This window comes from Eublepharis macularius, chromosome 4, assembly GCF_028583425.1.
Source record: "Eublepharis macularius isolate TG4126 chromosome 4, MPM_Emac_v1.0, whole genome shotgun sequence".
Lineage (NCBI taxonomy): Eukaryota > Metazoa > Chordata > Lepidosauria > Squamata > Eublepharidae > Eublepharis > Eublepharis macularius.
This window is the reverse complement of record NC_072793.1, coordinates 139,556,516-139,576,828: the sequence shown is the minus strand read 5'-3', so window position 1 is coordinate 139,576,828 and position 20,313 is coordinate 139,556,516. Positions and strand designations below refer to the sequence as shown.

The following is a 20,313-nucleotide window of genomic DNA, read 5'->3' as shown; positions in this document are numbered from 1 at the left end:
TTGGACTGGAGAGACAGCCACTCAACTATCTTCTTCTGACTATGCCTTCAATATGAATGTAAACTAGTACTGGGAACACTATTACTGAGCTTGCGTGTGTTTGATTTTAGTATTCATGCCTATACTTGTGTTTTCTAGTTTTATTTAGACCACAGTATCAACCTGGTTTGGAATCATAAACATACCATTGTTGAGATGGAATTATGGTTTGTTGTAAACCAAGTCTTCAGCTCCTGAGCATGCAAGAGATAGATGGATGAGGAAGAAGTAAGGCTTGAAGAAACCACAGCCTGCTGCTACATCTGAATTAAGCCTCTGCCCTTTCTCTCCAAAGCACATGATGATCATTTGGCTGGAGTAATTCAAAGATTGTAAGAAGAAGACTGCTGAAACAGGAAAGTGACATTCAGTGGGCATACATGCAGATGTTAATTAATTTATATTTTAAATGTTTTTATTCTGTTTTTCTCCCACAAATCAGGCTTACAATAAAAGTCACTGTAAACAGTGATTACAGTACAATAAACCGTAGTAAAAATCTCCTGTGATATGAATTGAGTGGGGTAAGTCACAGTCCTCCCCTGCCCCCAAAGTTCTTTCAGTGCCTCAGGTACAGAGAAGGGCAGGGCTGCACAGCTGGTTTCGCCTAGACCTGACTAGAACCATCTCTCCAATATACTCTGATGATCCCCAGAAGAAGGAAGGAAGGAAGGAAAACAAAAAAATAAAATCATTCAGTTTGAGCTTTTTCAAAACTTCTAACTGTTGCTTTTGTGACAACAATTAAATTAATGGTTGTTGGGGGTTTTCCGGGCTGTATTGCCGTGGTCTTGGCATTGTAGTTCCTGACGTTTCACCAGCAGCTGTGGCTGGCATCTTCATCTACCATCGTTCTCCGGCCGTGAAAGCCTTCGACAATACATCAATTAAATTAATGTGAGAACACTCTGATTGAGGGAGTTACAGTGCAATCCTAAGCAGAGTTACACCAGTCTAAGACCTTTCATTTCAATGGGCTTAAACCGGTGTAACTCTGCTTAGGTTTGCTCTGTCAGTCTCCTTCAAGCAACGGAAAAATCTGCCAGAGAAAGCTTACTCAGTGAGACAAATGAAAGGTCTTTTTACTATGACTGCTAAAAATAATGAGCCTGACTATGACAGAATTTTTTTTACCAGTTCTGAAAGTTTAAAGGTGATTTGAGTGTGGAGTAAACCCAGTGTATAGGTCTAAGGCTATAGAAAATGGCTGCATTAGTGCCATGTAGGGAGGGGGCAGGGACAGGGACAGGGAGAATGATATCACACCTTTGGTGTGTTGTCACTTCTGGCAAATAACCAGAAGTGACATCACTGCACTAGCGCCATGCTCTAGGATTCACTCAAATACTCTGCTGTCACAGTGACATCACTTAATAATATTCACCAGAAGAGACGTCATGCCAGAGGTGTGATGCGGATGTTCCCAGCCACTTTCCCCCTGCTGCCATGCTGAATGGCAGTGGGCACAGCAGGCTGAGGTAGCATATATGGGGGAGGAGGTCCATGTATCTCATTATTTACAAGTAGTATCCTTCAATGTTACAGGAAAGCATTCACTTGGCCTACTCCCAAAGGTAGTATAAGTGTTTGTGCCAGCGACTGGGAGACCTTCTTGGCTGTCTCCACACATCATTGGATATTACGCTCTCATTGTACTATAGCAATTATTTGCTTGTCTGGACAAGCCAATTCACTTGCAAATGATTGCTACAGCATTATATGTATTGATGTGTGGATGCAGCCATGGTTGCTATAGCAATTAGTTGCAAAAAAATGTGTCTCATCTCTGCAAGGCCTCCTTCTACCTAATCCTACACCTTACAGTAAGGCCGACTAAAGAAGAAATAATTGGACTGACACACACATACCTGAAAACATCTCCCATGCAATGTTGGCACAAGTCTCCTGAGTGATTCTACAAAGTCTTCATCTGATGAAGTTTCAGTGAAGCAATGATAATGTCACAATTACCAATGGAATGGATGACAGGATAGTTTTTATTTGGAGGACCAGGTACTTCCCTCAGCAGACAAAGATCAGCATGATCAATGGGGAAAACATTTCCAGAAACACTTCACGTGCTCTTCCGTGTACACTACAGGGCCAGTCTGGAAAATGGGAAACTGCTGTGTATATGTGTCTTTTGTTATGCTGACAAAAGCCAGCTATGCAGTCAATACTGGCTGTTTAGTCTACACTCTAAATTTTAACCAGATTTACAGCAGTTTGAATGCCACATTTCCCATCTCAGGGACTTGGGGAACTGTGGTTCTTCAAAGGGGAACTGATATCTCTAAAAAAAATTCTCAGCACCTTAACAAGTACAGCTCTTAGGGTTCTTTCAGGGAAGGAAAACTGGTTTCGAACCACCCAGAATTTGTAGGTGTAATGTGAGATGGGCACCACTTTGTACTTTTCCTCTGTGAGCTTTTTTAAAGGAGCTTGGTAGAACTTTTATCAGGGTTCTCAAAGAGAGAAGAAGTCATTCATCCAGTTTTCTGAAACAGCATATCATGATGGATACAACTGTCAAGTTACAGCTAATGGATAATGTGATATAAAACATAATTACTTGAGTATAACAAATTCTTCTTAAAAAGCCCAGTGCTCGTAGAAATCTGGCCTCCTACGATGGCTTTTCAAAGCCAGTCGATTTATTGCAAAGATTCACAGAGAGAGAGAGTGAGAGAGAGCAAGCACCTTTTTTTGTAGAAGAATAAAGTTATACTTAGCCTATTTTATACAAAATGTCATTAACAGGGCTTTTTTTCTGGGAAAAGAGGTGGTGGAACTCAGTGGGTTGCCCTCAGAGAAAATGGTCACATGGCTGGTGGCCCTACCCCCTGATCTCCAGACAGAGGGGAGTTGAGATTGCCCTCCACGCTGCTGAGCGGCGCGGAGGACAATCTCAACTCCCCTCTGTCTGGAGGTCAGAGGGCGGGGCCACCAGCCATGTGACCATTTTCAAGAGGTTCCAGAACTCCGTTCTCCTGCGTTCCCCCTGAAAAAAAGCCCTGGTCATTAATATCATCATTCTAGCCCTCCGGGTGGGATGCACAATCAAAAGTATTAAACTTAAAATAGCAGGACCTCATCCTCAGGACCAAATCAAATATTGCAAGCAAATGCAGTCCATTTTGAAGAGGAAAGACCACATCCGGGGGGGGGGGGGACCTGGAGCACAGAAATAGCAAATAAGGAGGGAGGGTTGCATAACCCTTTCTTCTGTAGTCTCTTTCTCTCAAGTAGTATTTCGTATCAGGCAGTTTCAGAAGTGCCTTTGCACTTTTGCAATCCTGTGGTGGGAAAAGTGCCTAGAAGCCAATTTGAAGCAGTGAAGGAAGACAGGAAAGGGTTAAGCCCCCCCAACACACACACACACAACACACACACACACACACTGCTGCAGTCCCAATCACTACCTCAGAAGCCGCTTTTCCTCTTCTAAAAGGTCCATTAGGCTAAAGTTACACACATTTGCATGACAGTGTAGTTTGTCCCTCATGTTCTGTTAAGATAAGCTGCAAAAAGACAAGTGAACAGTTGAAGAAGGCTGAGGGCCAAGCTACACATGACGAATGACACTTGAACGGCAAGTGGATTGAGTGGAGGGCAAGTGAACAGGGAGAAATACACTTGCTGTTCAAGTGTCATTCGTCATGTGTAGCTTGGCCCTGAAAGACTGTCCAACAAAATGTTGAGCCAGTTGGATTGATCGAAGTACACAGTGCACTGTGATATGGTTTGGTTTCTAGATCAGTCCATCACTTGATGAGACTGTGGATTTCCTGGGCATTTTTTTATTAGTAAACAGCATCTGGAGGGCCACTGGTTCAAACTGGAGCTGCAACATGAGGGGGAATCAAAGGAATCAACATGAGGGGGAATCAAAGGAATCCTCCCCCCTCCATACTCTCTAGTGCCACCTGATGGAACCACTTGGGCAGTCATGCTGATAGGGGAGACTGAGCTGGAAATGGTGCTCTCCACACCAATCCGGTGTTTTTAGTCCAAGGTGGGCCTTCCCCACTCTTCATTCGGCCACTGTACCTGGCTAATGCCATCAAGCTGTAGAGGGCATTGGCAACAGTTCAGGATGTGTATGTGTTAAGTAATTCATCTTCTCTGCTGCTCTGGCAAGCAGGCTAGTAGAGCTAGAGCAGCTAGTGCCAGCAGGCATGGATAGTGTTGTCTACTGGGTTGAGCTTTAGGCTAAGTTAGGCTCCTAATGCCTTATTGTTCATTGGTTACTTTTCATAGGCAGCAGCCAATCGTGACTCACCACAGTGCGTTCAAGGTTAAGCGACTACAGTTCAGGGTCAGTGTGGCCCCCAGCATTTTCCAGGGACTTATAGAGGGTCTGCTAAGGAGAATCCCAGGAGTCCTTCCCTACTTTGATGACATCCTAATTGAGGGGGCATCCTCCACCAAACTCGCAGGCCGACTTCAAGAAGTTCTTTGCCATCTCCAGGATGCCGGGCTGAAAATAAAGAAAGAGAAGTGCCAGTTCAGTGTTCCTCAAGTGGAGTTCCTGGGGTTCCTAATTGATACCGACGGCATCCACCCAATGGACAGCAAGGTGCGAGCTATTACCAGTGCACCGCCACCCTGCTCAAAGAAGGAGCTACAAATATTCTTAGGGCTCCTGAACTTTTCTCATGCATTCCTGCCACACAAGGCATTGCTAGCGGAGCCCTTACATCAATTGCTGGAAAAGAACACTCATTGGACCTGGGGCCAGAATCATACCCTTACGTTCACTGTTGTTAAGGAACTCCTGTCATCCAACACAGTATTGATGCACTTTGATGAATGTAAGCCGCAAATCCTCACCTGTGACACCTCACCTTATGGAATTGGTGCGGTCCTGAACCACTGGATGCCAGATGGACAGGAGACCCCAGTCAAGTACTTTTCAAGGATTTTGTTGCAGGCAGAAATGAACTATGCGCAAATAGATAAAGAGGCCCTTGCCCTGGTCGCGGGAGTTAAAAAAACTCCATGATGTCATGAGCCAGCCTTGCCCTGTGCTCAGTGAAGAGTCATCAGATGAAGAGCTGCCTGCAGTTCACACCTACACAGACCCAGCTGCAGCTGACCTTGAGTTTGATGAACAGCAATTGCCGGCTAATCAATCAGCAGAGCCTTCAGCTGTAACAGACCCATCAGCAGAGCCTTCAGTTGTAACAGACTCAGCTGCAGAAGGCCACTCCTCCCCTCCCTCTTCTCCGACACCCTTACAGTGCCGGCGCTGTCAGAGACGGGTAGAGCTGCAAGAACGCAGGAGGAGTGCACAACTCATGAGTCAGCAGCAACTGTCAAACAACCAGGATGAATGAGTGAGGTCAGGATGTCTACCTAGTAAGTGGCTGACAGTTTAGCTTTTTAAGACTTTGCTATAAAAACAGCTGAAAGGAGCAGCAGTTTGTGGAAGTGACTAGTACACTTTATGGCTGCTCCACTGGCCTGGCTATTGCTCAAACTCTGGAATGTTGACCCTTGGACTGGACCTGACTCTTGGGTTCTCTGGAACTCTGACCCTTGGACTGAACCTGACTTGTGGCTTCTCTGGAACTCTGACCCTTGGACTGGACTTGATTCTTGGCTTCTCTGGAACTCTGACCCTTGGATTGAACCTGACTTGTGGCTTCTCTGGAACATTGACCCTTGGACTGGACTCTGTTTATTCTTTGCTCCCTGGTTGTGCCTGGCCCCTGCATTCCAGTCCCTGGCCCCTGGGGGACTACGCCAGTACACATGACTACGATTATGGGTGCCACTTTGAAATTGCAACGGATCACAAGCCTCTTCTCAGCCTCTTTAAACTATTCCCCCATATGAACGCAGATGCTGCTGCCACACTTATTATTATGGTATGGATTTGCTCTGGTAACATTGCTGTGTGATATACTAAACTTTTGCTATGTGCTGCTTAAAAAAATAAAATAAAATTATTTATATGTAATAGATGACTCTGTAGATAATATGATTGTGTTTTTTAATGTTTTAATGATGTGTATATTTGTATTCTGTTATCTGCCCTGAGCCTGTGGAAGCGGGGAGGGTGGAATATAAATACAATAAATTGAATTAAATTGAATCTTTGCTTCAGACCAGCAGACCCCACAAGTCATATCTCCCCAGATGTTGTGCTGGTCAGTGTTTCTGTCAGTCTAGGACTATCAGCTTTTCTACAGGCCAGGCAAAGCCATAGGGCATGCTGACGCCCTCAGCCATCTGCTGCTGCCAGGACCTGCCGCTGACCCCTCTCCTGAGTACAGGGTCATGCAACTAGAGGACTTGCATCAGCCTTCCCTCCTCACATTAGACATCACAGCGTAATCCGCCAAGTACCCCACTATTTCCAGGGTCCTCAACTGGGTGTGGAGGGGGTGGCCTGCTGGAAGGACGGAATCTGAATTCCAGCCTTACAGCTCCTACCAGTATGAACTGTCAGTGCACAAGGGATGCCTCCTCTGGGGAAGCAGAGTCGTGGTTCCACCTAAGCTGCATCAGCAAGTGCATGAGGTGTTTCATGTAGGGCACCCAAGGATAATGAAAATGAAGGCCCTGGCCCGCAGCTACGTATGGTGGCCAGGAATGGACTTAGCAGTGCAGAGATAGGTCCAGACCAGCCAGCCTTGCCAGGAATCCTGCTCCGACATGCCGCAGGCCCCTGTACAATCCTGGGAGACAATGCAGACACCATGGTTGTGGCTTCATATAGACTTTGCTGGGCCTTTTCAGGGGCGCATATTCTTAATAGTCATGGACTCATTCTCCACATGGCTAGAAGTCAATCCTGTGTCAGCCATGACATCTACAGTTGTCATCTGTGCACTGTGGCACCTGTTTGCAACTCATGGAATACCAGACACCATCGTGTCAGACAACAGTGCCCAGTTCATGTCACAAGAATTCCAGCAATTCCTGGACAACAACGCGATCCAGCATATGACATCGGACCCTTCTACCCATCAACAAATGGGCAAGTTGAGCACATAGTGAGGACAGCGAAGGACTCACTGCACAGGCTGGGTCACGGGGACCTGAGCCTGTGGCTGACGGAGCTCCTACTTTGGCCAACTCCACTGGCAAGTTCTTCCAACAGCATGTGGACAAGCTTCAGCAGCACTGGCTGCCGCAGGAGCAGGAGCAGAACAGGAACTTCCCCCCTCGCTCCGATGACTCAGGGACTGAACCAGCCATGGCAGTCGAGGACTGCGGAGGCCCACCAACCAATAACAACAGCGTCCAAACAGCTTCGAGCAGCACAGAAGCTCCCACAAAAGACTCCTCCACCACTGAATCAGGGCCAGTGATGGACACTAGGTCTTCAACCAGGGCTCATTTTGAGGGGGAAAGCATAGGAATGCAGTTCTGGCAGCTCCTCAAAGAGGTCACATGTCAGGTGGCCCCACCCACCTGACTCTCAGCCATTTGGGGCCCGTTTCAGCTTGGATTGGGGCCGAAACGGCCAGGATCAGGCCTCTGACAGGTGATGGATCACTCTCCCACGCAGCAGCGGCCCAATCCTGACCATTTTGTGCCCCTTTTCAGCCATTTTCAGCCCCTTTTTGCCATTTTGGGCCCAATTTTGGCCCTGAATGGCCAGGATTGGGTCCAAAACAGCCAGAATAGATGATGTCAGGGGGGTGTGGCATATGCAAATCAGTTATACTAATGACACACTTCCAGTGAGGGCAAGAGGTGTGGCATATGCTAATGAGTTATACTAATGAGTTCCTCCAGCTCTTTTTCTACGAAATGACCCCTGTCTTCAACTATGGGGCCCACTGGAGTAGAAGGACCATGCAGGTCACAGAGGGTTCACCATCCCCCAGCCATATTTGGGTGACTTCATTTGGCACGGGGTGTTCCAAGCTTAGGGAGGAGGGGTGTTGTGTACTGGGTTGAGCTTCATGCTAAGTTAGGCTCCTAATGCCTTATTGTTCATTGGTTACTTTTCATAGGCAGCAGCCAGTCAGTCCACAGAAATAAAGACCAACCAAAGGGCTGCAAATCAGTTACACTGTATATAGTTCATGCAAATTAAGGATTCTAGTTGTGTGTGTTCTTATTGGTTACTGTTTGAAAGGGGTGTGGGGTTTATGTGTATATATTTGCTCCTGTGGGAAGTGAATTTAATGGACTGGAATATTTTCATGTGGTACTATTTTCATGTGACTTTACTGTATTCTCATGTGCCTTTATCATATTTTCACTGTGCAAAGTAGAGAGTGAACACTGGGATGAAGTACTCAGGCATAGGGGCTATGCCACGTGTGGGACGCCAGCTATAATGAATGTATCTGAATGCCTGCTATTTGTAATTTGACAGAAGGCTGCCCACACGTATACAGACTGGGCTAGCTTATTGAATAGTAAAATACACATATATCATCATACAGTATGCTATACTCAAAGGTTAGTAAGAGAAACCCCTTTCTGAATTAATCATGCTAAAAGTAGCTGTAGTGGTGAGCAGAGAGAAACCAGCTTCAAGAAGAACCAAAGAAAGTTACTTTGAGGGGCAAGAGAACATTCGCTGAACTCTGATCTGAAGTAAGGCAGAGAAGGAATTATAATTGGGATGCAGGAAAGGGGGTAACGAAGAGGGCTGATCATAAACAACTCAGCAGAATAAAAGGTCTTGAGGTCCTCCCATGACATTCAGGCGTCAGAGATGGGGTGCTCAAGTAGCTTCAAACATATCTCAAAGAGGGGAGAGATTGCTCCCCAACAGCATGTGACTACACACAAAGGAAAGATTGTTTGTATAATTATTACAAAGTACAGAACATTGCAAACATGACAGTCAAGGCACCCTTGGTAAGCAATACACTTTTCATGGGGCAGGAACTGATAATAACCGTATGAATAGGAAAGTAAGAAGGGAGAAGGAGATGTTCTTTAAAATGATAAACAATATTTCTGAAGTGATACGCAATGTTAATTGGGAAATATGCACATTGTAATGACGTCCAGAATTGTTCTGCCAATGTGAGACCGCCAGGTCATTGGGGTGGTCACTTGTATGGACCAATGGGGTCCTCAATATTGTAATTAACCCAAAGGTATAAAACTCTATGCAATTGTATCACAGCTCTGAAGAACTGATCAGTTCAAGGGGCCTTCTATCCTGGTAACTGTATTATTCTTCCTTGCTTATAAGCAATAAAGGCCTGTGTTTATCTCCCTCATTGGACTTCAATGTGTTCTCTTTTGCTAAATTGGACTAAGAGTATAAGGTACTAAATTTTATACAACACTCCTGTTGAGCCTGTGTTGTCTGTCTGCTTCTGGTCTTCAATAAAGATGTTATTATGAGCTGAAATCCTTACTAGCTGAAATCATATGAGCAGAAATCACAATACATAATAGGTACTCCTTCTGGGCCTTTCTGCTTACATCACTTCGACCCAATCCACGAAAACAGATCACATTTCTTGTCCAATTCCTTAGGCCCAGCAGGTGACCCAGTTCCCTAAAATGTCGTCCTCTTATTCTTCCCCTGCCCAGAAGCCCTCCTCCTTGATCATGACTATATTCCTCTTTACCAACCACAATATAGAGATTTATTTATTTAGATTTCTATTCTGCCCTCCCCATGAAGGGCTCAGGGCAGATTACCGCATATTAAAACACATTAAATTTACACAGTTAAAACCATAATTGATTGGTTTTAAAAACCCTCTCTCGCCCCGCCTGCGCTCCTATTGTCCCATTGGAGGGTAGGGCTGGCTGGCTTCCACCTCCTCCACCTGACCCTCTGTGGCTTAGGTGCCTCTTCCCTTCCCCTGGCTATCAGGAGGGGTGGGGCTCCGGAGCCAGAGGCTGCTCCTGCGATGCGTGCCAGCTGCTGGGCGGTCTCTTTGGCAGCAGGGCTGGCTGCGGTGTTGCCCTCTTCTGCTGCCCCTTTGCCTTCTGCAGCAGCAGCCACACTCCATTCCTCACGTCCGGTGAGGCAGGGGTGGATGAGCAGCTGGCTCCCGCCTCCTCTTCCTGGCAAGGATCCAGTTTCCCTTTACAGATCCATTTAAAATGACCGTGGCATAGGTAAGATATTTGCTTAATTTTCCAACAGAAGTATTCACTGAGAGTCTTTCTACACGAGACGCCGAAGCGCATGTCTGTCAAGCGTCTGGAGACACAACGTTAACTGGCAAGCGTGGTTTTGAAAGACAGAGCTGGTGGAGATCGCTTCAGAGGGGATGGATTCTCTCACAGCCCTCCGCTACCTCTGGAGTGCTGGACTGTCTCCCTTTCTGGAGTTTTTACCCTGCTGCCCTCGCTGCTTAAAACTTTGAATTAACTGAGCAAAGGCTTCAGAAGGGGAGATATGATCTCCTCTGCCTTTGTCACTTAAAACTAGCTTCCCGGCTAACATTGTATCTCCCGACACATGAAGAACACATGTCAAAAGTATTGTGTAGTGAGGGCCAAGCTACAAGTGACAAATGACACTTGAACGGCAAGTGTATTTCTTCCTGTTCACTTGCCCTCCACTCAATCCACTTGCTAGGCAAGTGTCTTTCGTCATGTGTAGCTTGGCCCTGAGTCTCTGAGTTACAATTCAACCCCATAAAGAAATAAACTTTGCCATCACCTGGTTAAAAAGGGCATATCTCCCAACTTTCAAGGAATTAAAAAGTCAGTTTCTCAAGGCTAAATAAAGTTATTTGAAAGCGAACTGTTGTTAAAATAAGTTGTTTGAATTAGTTAAGACCCACATAGTTCTCACAAGATTCTTTATGGGATTACAGTAACTCAGTAAGTACCTTTGCACATGCTTAGAGTCTATTTCATATGTTTTTACTTTCAGGTTTCATGTCTGCATCACAGTCTTCAGAGAGGTTACTTTCCTAGGAGTAAGCCCCACTGAATAGAACTGAGTAGGATGCTGAACAGATCTGCTTAGCCTTGCTCTTTTAATCACTTATACTTGATTAATGTTAGCTGATACCATGAAACTGCCTACAGTGGCTTAGATATATTATACTGTAGATCTGCACAATTTTGTGCAATTTAACGCCTCTAAAAGCTGCATCTCAGACTACACAGTCCATGCACCAGAATATACTCCATTGTAAGGAAATATGCATGCCCATAATGTAAGGAAGCCATATATACATTAACTAGTCCCACACTTGCACTTACACAGGAACTTGCATGATAACTAAAAAAATCTTCCCTGCTGGTTTTGATTTATATCTGAATGACTGCCTGCTCCCAAATGATCATGCTAGGTTTGACCTTCAGCTGAGGATCTGCTGTGGTCATACAATAAAATTAAAGTGGCTCCATAAAAGCTTTTACTAGCTACAAAGCAAAGCTAAACTAGAGTTTCTTTTGGAGCCAATCTTGAAATTTTTGGCCATTTTCCAGTTTTGATTTGTTAAAAATATTTAACAAAAAGTGATTTTCTTGAAAATCTAGAACTGCATGACAAATGTTTCTTCATTCAATTGTTACAAGGTAATAATATATCTTTGGAGAAATGGTAGTCACTCAGTGGCTTGGGAGCCATCTATGATTCTTCTGAGCACCATTTCCCATTGTGGCATCTGCCCCATTTTCCATGAAAATGGCAACACCATTGCCCTGTCGGCCTTCCGTTGGCAGGTGGTTCCCACCTTGAAATAGCTGCTTCCAGAGGGATAGGAGGATGGGTAAAGTGCAAGCCTATCCAACAGGGTACTAGCTCCCTGATCTAAGTGACATTAGGAGAAAAAAATTCAAAATAACTATCAGCCGACTGTGACATCACATCTGGGAAAATTTGTATGTGATATCATATCTCTCTAGGAATTGGCCAAAACTCTATCGTAAAACTGAGTTTTCTGCAGATGCTTTTCCTAGAGAGGCATAATATCACTTTTGGGTTATCCCAGAAATGATATCCCACCATCAGCTGACAATCACCCTCCCTGTCCCTGCCTCCCCCAGACTTCTGCTTGTTGCCAGGCTCGGACAGGTAACCCTACTCCCCAAGCAGCAGGCCTACTGCCAGGGGCCCAACTCTCCCACAGTCCCCTCTCTCCACACACCCCCAATTCTCATCCCAGAACTTGCACAGCTGTTGAGAAGAGAGAATAATCATGGCAACTACCCAGGAAAAGAGCATGCTGGCCACAGCGTGGTGGTGGGGATTTTACTTCCCTTTCTCCTCAGTCAGCTTGCTCTCCTCCTGACACTTTGGCAATTTCATTCTCTCACCTGAAGTACTTGTCTCATGCAGGACAGAGTAAGAAGGCAGACAGGGAAGCCTTCCCCTCACTCCAGGCTAGGGTTGCCAGATCCCTTTACTGTCTTAGCAGGGCGGGGGGTACCAGCATTCACCTTTTCCCCTTCCACAGTCATGTGAAGTGCTCACATACTCCCAAACCAATGATGAACTTCCAGGAGTAATGTCGTCTTAGGAGCACACCCCGGAGGCCTGTTCCCCTGCCTTTTCTCCCTGCCAGCCAGGTGAGTGGTGGCAGGGGGTAGAGGGTGGGACTGGGGAATCTCCCATCCTCACTGGGGGACCTGGCAGACCTACTCCAGGCTGAGGTTCAGCAGCAGAGAGAGACAGCCCCACATGTTCAAAGATACTCTACTAATAAAAAGGTTATAGTTATATATTTAAGAGTTATATTTTATATTAGCCTATGTGTGCCTTTGGTGGAGTGGTGTATAGGACATATGGTAGTCACGTGGCTCTTTAGGTTGATGATAAATGGGAATGTGACTCTGCTTTAGAGCATTTTAGTGGCTGTCTTGGACTTGGGTCCCTCCCTAGTGGCAAATCCTCACAATTTTGCAAGGATTATCCCAGTGCATTTATGTTGACACATTTTTCTCATGTAGAAACCACAGTTAAATCTTTGTCCCTATCACAGATCTGAGTATTTCATTTTATTGTGTGTGTTTTTGCCATTGAATATAAAATAGGTGGTTATCAAGGAGAAGATCTTTTCCCTGGTGGTGTGCCCCATTTGTGTGGCTCCTTCTCCAGATCTCATCACCAAGTGCCTATTACTAGTCAGGCATCAAGTGGAAACCATTTGATTTGCTTAAACTTTGAAAGGCATCTGGATTAAACCTGCAGCTTTCCTACAATCTCTTGTGGTGTACTTTGCTTTGTAATTTACTTAACCTGTTTAGGTTGTTTTATTGCAAAGGTGTTTGAGCGATCCTGAGGACTGGTGGTCAAAAAGCAGGACAGAAACTGTTCTGAATAAATTAAATAAGAAATAAGAACTTCAGTTCTGTTTTATATCGGCAGCAAGCTAACCAAAACTATTTTTATTCCCCTGTTTAGTGTGCACACGTGGAATGAAATTCATCCCCCCCACCACCCATTCAAAGAGAAAGGCATTTCATAAATTAAATATGTACGGCAGTTTGGCTAATGCACATTGAACTCCAATGTACATTGCAAATGATATTCCAGCTTTAATGAGGCACATATTTTAATGAGGCAAATACTTCACATAGAACCAAGAGATTTAATTGAAGCCTTCAAGGGAGCTGGGATATAATTGCTGCTAATGGCTCGGCACCCAGCTACCTGTTGCAAGCTTTCCCCTCGCTGGTAGCATAGCTAAGTACTTTTCTCTTTGGTGGAAGAGGCTCATTTCCAAGGCAGGAAGGAACACCAGGTATGTGAGTGGAAGGGCTTGGGGGCATAGACCCATTCTTCTGCCACTTCCCCATGACTTTACACTGCCATTGTGCTAGGTGCTAGAGAGAACATCAATGTGGCACAGTCCCTTCCAAAGTCTTCATAAGGGATGGAGTAAACTGCACAGTTGCCACAGGGAGTTTCCCAAACCCCTTTCCACCACTGGAGAGCCAATTTGGTGTAGTGGTTAAGAGCAGCAGGACTCTAATCTGGAGAACCAGGTTTGATTCCCCATTCCTCCACTTGAAGGCAGGCAGGTGACCTTGGGTCAGTCACAGCTCTTTCAGAGTGAGTCTCAATGCATGTGAGTCTCAATGTAGCTCCCAGTGTTACCTTTCAAAATTGGAGGACATTTGTTAGTATTTGATGTATGGCTGTTAATTCTTAATAATATTTGACAAGCAAGTACCAGAATTAGTATCACTACAGTAGTAGGACTTGTAGTAGTCAATGAGCACAAACCATTGTCAAAAATAAATATTAAGTCCTGCTGATTTCAACAATAGAATGCTACTCCATTGTTGAACTATCCCTTTAAAATCAGTGGTATTTAACAGTTTTACCGCTAGATGGATCATGTCTTTATATGTGTGGATGAATTAAAAATGCAAATTTTGAAATACACAATTAATAAATTCTGAACAAAAAACAACAACATTGGTGCACTTCTAAAGACAACGGTTATTTCTACATGGGGGCATTTGCAACAGCAACTGGATCCACACATTGTTGGATAACTCTGGACAAGAAAATCCAGGAGGTGATTCATGATGACAAATCTACAGGATCCAGTGACATGTGGATGCATCCTTGAAACTGAAGCCCTGCATCCATTTTTAATGGATACTCACTATATTCGTATCTGTTCCTTCCTTCAAGGAAGGTGTATCTGACAGACGTCTGCCCAGGCCTAACAAATGAGCATTATGGCCCAGCAGGAGAGTGAAACTAGATTTGGGAGGGACTGTGGCTCAGGGGCACAACTTCTGTTTTGCATGTAGAAGGTCCACCATTCAGTCTCCAGCATCTCCAGTCTAAAGGATCCAGCAATTGATGCTGTGAAAGACTTCTGCTGGAGGCCCTACAGAGCTGTTGAGACAACAATGACCTTGATAGACTGAGGGGTGGGGGATGGTTCACAATAAGGCAGCTTCGTATGTTCATTTCCTACATCCAAACCAAACTTGCTGACTCTCTGGGGGCGAATAATTCTTCTGTTTGACACATTCATGCAAAATTGAACTAGCAAGCACAGTTAGCCAAGATGCTGCGGAAGGCTGGGCTCAGTCCCAGTCTTTGCTTTCAATAGTAGGGCTTTGTATCCGATCATAGGAAGCAGGTTGCTAATGTGCTCGAAATGGTCCCTCCTGCTAAGGGATAACCTCCCCTCTTCCAATAGTAATTTTCCAGACGTTGCTCATATTTTATAAGGGATTTTGTTTTTGTTCATTCATATATCAAGCCCCTTCTATCCTGGGAGTCCAGAGTAACGAGCAGTTAAGTTATATGCCGAAATAACTTCAGCTCTGCCTCAATTCCTCCTAACAGTTTGAACAGTAGAGCTATACAGTGGTTAAAAGGGGTGTTCTGGTGACTCTCTGTGGCATAAAGTTTCTCTCAGAGCTACCATCAAAGCTTTCTCTCTTGCTTTCTGGACAAAGACATTGGTCAGAACCACTTTGTTGAAGGACAGTTTTCTTAAAATGTCACTGACATTAATCCCCTCAAATCTCTTTCCTTTCCACACACAGACACAAGCTTCTCAGAGGACTGTTCGCTGGAACCAGCCCCCATCTCTTACTTTCTCTGTCCTTCTCTTTATTGCATTGCTTCTGTCTACTTGTTTGCTTGGAGGGGGGGGGGTAGAATTGTACAAGCAGGAGTTGCTAAGCAGCTGCCTTTTTATTTTTATAGCTGGAAGTCTATTGTCTCCTTTGTTTCCAGCAGTGCCAATGTGACCCAGGTGGCAATACACCTGCCACTCACGCCTGTGCCAAAGCCTCCCGAAAGAATTTCAAATGCAACAAGATTCTGAATGGCAATTGAGGGAGGGAAGATGGGAAATGATTTCCAGGTTCAAATACAAGCAGAAATGTGTGTGTGTTTGTGTTTTTGTACACACACGCCACAAATACATAAATTGTACTTCGAAAGAATGAGAGGCAAGAAATGAAATAATTCACAGGCAGTGTCATATTGGGCATTATGGGGTACCACAATTTATAACACATACTCTCTTACCCCTGTTAAAGAGAGCTGCTGGGCAGTCCCTTGCCTTTGGTGTCCTAGAAGCCCAATGGCGAAAGGCCTCTCTGTATGAGGGAAGAGAGGCTGCTTCGTGCTGCCACCTCACAACCCTTTTGTGGCATCCTGAGTAGAGATGGTCATGAACTGGAAAAAAAAATGATCCATGCAGTTCGTGGTTCATCGCATTTCACAAACCACGAACTTTCACAAACCTGCCCTGGTTTATGAACCGGTTCATTTGGTCACATCCAGGTCAGCAAATCATCACTTCCAGGCCAGCAGAAGGCCAATTTGGGGGCAGCAGAAGGTCTGCAGGAAGTCCATCCCCTGTTGCCAAGGAAACTGATTGATCAGCGCCAGTCTGTCTGCAGTGACAAACCAAAAAATGAACCAAACAAACCAGCCTAAAGTTCATGGCAGTTTGTCAGAAATGGGCTCTGACGAACTGCTGGTTCGCGAACCACAAACCGGCCAGGTTTGTCATGAACTTTAGTTCGTATTTCGGTTCATGCCCATCTCTAATCCTGAGCCCTGGCTCTTTGTCCAACTCTGTAGAAAGACTCTCTAAGCATTGCCTAGCAGGCCCCAAGAGAAAGAGTGGTGGAACTTACTACTGGGTCATGGATTCCCTCTTTTATTCTAACTGGTAGTGGTATCCAAACTCTAGCTCAAGAGTCGCTTACTTTTTTGAGCCTAAAACCTGTGGGCACATTTGGTACCCATGGACTCCACATTGGGAACTAGGGTTGCCAGGTTCTCTTACACTCTTGGCTGGAGAGCAAGGTGTCATGGACCAACCTGGCCCAGCGGAGCAGAGAAACTCAGAGGACTCTTCTGAGGAAGAGGCAGCTGGTGAACCTGACCCAGATCCACAGCCAGTGGCAGAGGCACTGCAGGAGGAGGCAGGCCCTGAAGGCTCAGATATTGATCCACAGCCAGGTCCCAGCACATCGGTTCCTCAGCTTCCCAGCCCTGGGCTGGCAACAGAAAGCCAGGTGCAGGCCAGGGCCGATTCCAGATGACTAACCTTAAGGCGCTTCATGCCGCCCTCTTCCGGATCGCGACAGGGAAAATGCGAAATATTGCGTTTCCTCGCGCGAGTTTTGCGCGTCGTCGCGCAAAACTCGCGCGAGGAAACGCGATATTTCGCATTTTCCCCGTCGCGATCCGGAAGAGGGCGGCATGAAGCGCCTTAAGGTTAGTCATCTGGAATCGGCCCAGCTCTCCCCCTTCATCACCAGAGCCTCGGGAGCGCTGCCAGAGGAGGGCTAGAAGAGCCCTCCAAGCCAGAAGGTGCAGTGCCAGGCTAGCAGCACAGCACCGGCCCAGCATCATTAGTGATGATGAGTGCTCACAGAAGCAGGACTGAGACAGCCAGCAGGTGCTTGCTGTAGCACAGGCAGCTGAGCACTGTGAGAGTTAAAAGCAGCCGAAGAGGGAGTGGTTGTGTGGAAGTAATGAGTCTGCTTACTACTGATCTTGCTGCTGTGTTTGGAACTGATTCTCTTGTCCCTGACCTTGGCCTGTTCCTGTGGATGTGTTTCTGGAATCCTCCTTTGGACTTGAAGCTGTGAGCGTGCCCAGTTGGTGCCTGAACCTTGGAACTGGGTGCTGCCCTGCTTGGACAACTTGGGAGTTTTCCCTTGCCTGCTGCCAGTGTGAGTCTGCATCAGGACACAAGGACCTGGCATTTACCCTTTTCTTCTCCTCATGTGTGTGCACTTGCAACACAATGACATCACTCCCAGGAGTGATGTCATCACGCAGGGGCACAAATTGGCCCCCAAACAGGCTCAAATCAGCCCGGTGTGGAGTGCAGGAGTGCTCCTGGACCTGCACAATAACGTCACTCCTGGGATGTCATCACCTACCTGTTCCCCTGCCTCCCCCCTCCACCAGCCAGGTGAATGGTGGTGGAGGGTGGAGGGTGGAGGATAGGAGTGGGGATTCCCCACCCCCACTGAGGGACCTGGCAGTCCTATTGGGGACCTTTTTATAACTATTCTCACTACCCTCGCTAGGGTGATATTTGGCAGGGGGGAGGATTGTTACTTGATCCTATGCCTTTAAGAGAGGTGTGATGTGCAGAAAAGCTTTCAGAGTAGCTCGTCATAATGTGCAGACACAGTTCCAGTTCAGCTTCTTAACATGGATGTGTAAATGTTGGCTTGGGGGTTACACAAGGGAAGCCTACCTTTTGGGAACCCCCAGAGAAGGGCATGAGCTGTAAACCCTGCAGTAGTCCTTAGGAGCCCATTTGCTTTTGGCATTCACTGAAGAACATTACTTATTACTGTCCTTGTGGCTGTCTGGATTCTTTGCAGGTAGCCATCCAACAGGTGGAAAGGTCAGGAAAGTGCATTTTGTTCCTGTGTGAAGTGGGAGCATCATGGGCGCATTGATGGGGGTGGCAGAGTGGTCAAAGATGGCAGTCTTCGTTGCTAATTTAGCTTTTGTTTCTACGGATTTTTTTTGTGTTATTGGCTTGGGGACTGATTAAGCACCAGGCATTACAGAATTCAATATAGTACACAGGTTGAGTTTGGCATACCCACTCAGATGTGAATTTCTGGTTCTCCTCAATTCCCACACATTCAGTAGCCAGTTAGGATTGGGACTACAGTTCATGTGGGAAAGGGGCTTCACTCTCCCCCTCACGTACCATTTTCCCAAGGCACTATTTGGCCTGCTGTTTCTACAGTAGACCAGTAATGCCCCTGGGGGCAACTTCAGATTGAGAAAATGGCAGGGAGAGAGATAAATAACTGAAGGAGGCAGTGGTGTGGCCCTTATTAAAGAAACCATCACTGGATCTTGTTGATCCAGCCAATTAATGCCGAGTTTCGAATCTTCCGTTCCTGGATAAGGTAATGGAGAGGGCGGTAGTGGAACAGCTGCAGGTATACCTGGATGATGCTTCTATCCTGCATCCATTCCATTCTGGCTTCAGGCCTGGCCATGTACAGAGACGGCGCCGGTCGCCCTCACAAATGATCTGCAGTGACACTTGGATTGTGGTGGGTTGGCACTGCTGACACTTTTAGAGCTTACAGCAGCATTCAACACGGTTGATCATAATCTTCTGACCCAACACTTTGCTGATGTGGGGATTTGTGGGACAGCCCAGCTGAACTCCTTCCTTTGCAATCAGGACAGAGGGTGGCACTTGGGGAACAGATGTCCGCTCGCCATTCTTTGGTATGCAGCGTCCCTCAGGGGGTGATTCTTTCCCCGATGCTATTTAACATCTATATGCACCCCCTTGCTCAGTTAGCTTACAGTTTTGGGCTGGATTGTCACCAGTATGTGGATGACACCCAGCTCTATCTGCTGATGGATGGCCAGTCTGATCTTGCTCCAGGTTCCTTGGCCAAGGGTCTTGAGGCTGTGACAGCATGGTTACATCAGTGTTGTCTGAAACTGAATCCCCTGAAGACAGAGGTTCTATGTCTGGATCGTGGGGTGATTGAGCTAGGTACCTGGCTCCTAACCCTCGATGGGGTGCAACTGAAACCTTCGCCAACAGTGAGGAGCCTGGGCGTGACCTTGGATGCCACACTTTCAATGGAAGCCCAGGTCGTGACTGTTGCCAGGTCTGCCTTTTTTCATCTGGTGCCCTATCTTTCACTCTGGGACCTGGCCACAGTAATCCATGCAACTGTCACCTCTATGCAACTCACTCTATGCTGGGCTGCCCATGGGCCTGATCTGGAAGTTACAGCTGGTCTAGAATGCAGTGGCACACATCCTTACTGGAACAACAATACAAGTGCACATTCATCCTGTGCTGTGTCAGCTGCACTGGCTCCCAGAGGAGTTCCGGATCCAGTTCAAGGTGTTAACCTTGGTGTTTAAAGCCTTTCACGGACTGGGACCTGCATACCTGCAGGACTGCCTCTTTCATTATGTCCACTGCAGGGTGTTGTGCTCTGCAGACAAGCAACTCCTGGTGGTTCCCGGCCCAAAGGACATCTCTCTGGCCTCAACCAGGGCCAGGGCCTTTTCTGCCCTGGCCCCAGCCCAGTGGAACACTCTCCTGCTGAAGATACGGGCCCTGCGGGACCTGTTACAGTTCCACAGGGCCTGTAAAACAGAGATGTTCTGCCGGGCCTTTGACTGAGTGCCAGTGGGTGTCCCCCTTCTTCCACTTAAGACCACCACTTTTTCTGGGACTGCCCTCGGCCATGTGCTATGCCATATACAGACTCCCAAATATTTATTTAAATAGCCTGCACCTGGACTATTTTAATGACTCTTTTAAAATTATTATTGATTTTATGGTTTTGTGATTGATTCTCTGTGTTTTGTGAATGTTGTTAGCCGCCCTGAGCCCATTTGTGGGGAGGACAGGTTATAAA

General features: G+C 46.3%; 1 pseudogene; it reads left to right on the top strand.

Annotated features, from left to right (window-relative positions):
• The first annotated feature begins 5,048 nt into the window (after window positions 1-5,048).
• Window positions 5,049-7,361, top strand: LOC129327654 (uncharacterized protein K02A2.6-like; annotated as a pseudogene).
• The last annotated feature ends 12,952 nt before the right edge of the window (window positions 7,362-20,313 follow it).